The sequence below is a fragment of the Pyrus communis genome, chromosome 14 (genome assembly GCF_963583255.1).
Source record: "Pyrus communis chromosome 14, drPyrComm1.1, whole genome shotgun sequence".
Lineage (NCBI taxonomy): Eukaryota > Viridiplantae > Streptophyta > Magnoliopsida > Rosales > Rosaceae > Pyrus > Pyrus communis.
This window is the reverse complement of record NC_084816.1, coordinates 18,722,344-18,724,263: the sequence shown is the minus strand read 5'-3', so window position 1 is coordinate 18,724,263 and position 1,920 is coordinate 18,722,344.

Sequence of the window (1,920 nt, the reverse complement as noted above, 5' to 3'; positions counted from 1 at the left end):
ATCGGGTGCTTGAAGCTCAGGTAGCCGATAGGGAGACTCAAGAACTAATTCAAGCCCGAGATCGAGGAAGGAGGAGAGACCTTAGAGTTCGTGATTCGGATGGCATGTTGATGCAAGAGGGTATAATGTTCGTGCCTAATAATTTGGAGTTGAAGAAAGAAATTCTCGATGAAGCACATATCTCGGCTTACGCCATGCATCCATGAGCTACTAAAATGTATCATACCATTCGACCATTTTATTATTGGCCGGGTATGAAGAGGGAGATCGCTGAGTATGTAAGTAGGTGTGCTGTTTGTCAGCAGGTTAAAGCGGAAAGGAAGAAGCCGTTTGGGTTGTTGCGGCCGCTTCCCGTTCCAGAGTGGAAATGGGAAAATATCACTATGGATTTTGTATACAAGCTTCCGTGTACACATAATGGCTTTGACGGCATTTGGGTGATCGTTGATCGGCTCACTAAATCGGCACATTTTATTCCAGTGAGAGAGAAGTATTCTTTGGGCCGCTTGGCGGAGTTGTTTATCTCGAAGATTGTGAAGTATCATGGTGTCCCTGTGAGTATTGTCTCGGATCGTGATCCATGATTTACATCCAAGTTTTGGGTAGCTTTTCAGGAAGCTTTGGGTACGAGGCTACTTTACAGTACGGCGTATCATCCTCAGACGGATGGACAGTCAGAGAGAACTATTTAGACTTTGGAGGATATGTTGCGAGCTTCGGTGTTACAGTTTGGTGATGCTTGGCATCAGCGGTTGGATTTGATGGAATTTGCCTACAACAACAGCTTTCATTCGAGTATCGGCATGGCACCATTTGAGGCATTGTATGGTAGATCTTGTCGCACACCGTTGTGTTGGTCAGAGGTTGGAGAAAGAGTTTTAGTGGGTCCGGAGATTGTTGAGGAGACTACTCAGAATGTTCAGGTAATTAAGTCTAACCTGAAAGCAGCCCAGGACAGGCAAAAGAGTTTAGCAGATCGGCATGCTACGGACAGAGTGTACGAGGTTGGCGATTGGGTATTTCTGAAGCTTTCACCGTGGAGAGGAGTCGTGCGGTTTGGAAAGAAGGGTAAGTTGAGTCCCAGGTACATTAGACCATACATGGTCACAGAGCGAGTTGGTGAGGTAGCTTACAAGTTGGAGTTGCCTCCGGAGTTGGCTAGAGTGCATAACGTTTTTCACGTGTCTATGCTCCGACATTATGTTGCTGATCCGTCTCACGTGATACCTCCTCAACCATTAGAAATTAATCCAGATTTGACTTATGACGAGGAACCAGTGACAATACTAGATTGGAAGGAAAAAGTTCTGAGGAACAAGACGGTAAACTTAGTGAAAGTTTTGTGGAGGAATCATTCAGTCGAGGAAGCTACGTGGGAAACAGAAGATCGGATGAGGGATTTGTACCCTCGGTTGTTCTTTGACCACTAGGGGTTATTTGGTTGTTTTGAATTTCGGGACAAAATTTTAATAAGGTGGGTAGGTTGTGACAGCCCGTCCCAAAAACATTTTAACGTACGTGTGAATAGACAATTTTGCCCCTAGTTCATTTTCTTTACGTTTATTGGTTGTTTTTTTTTAGTTTTGTTGGCATGTTGTAGGCCACACACGCACCCCACACTCCACCACCTTTCCTCTGTTTCCTGCTACTGTCCCGAGTTCCCTTTCCCTTCCTCTTCCTTCGAAAACGTATGGACACACACACAAGCACACTAAACACCAGCAGATCGAAGGAACTAAACCCATATTCGAGCTCGTGAGGCTGGGAGGAGTGCAGTTATACCATTTTCAGGTAAGAAAACCATCGTTTTCACGTCATTCCACGAAGCCCGATTTGGGGTACTATTCATGCAAACATAATTTCTCACGTTTTAGGAAATTTGAAGCTCGTAGGTAGCTTGGTGGAGTCCAAGGAGTCTCG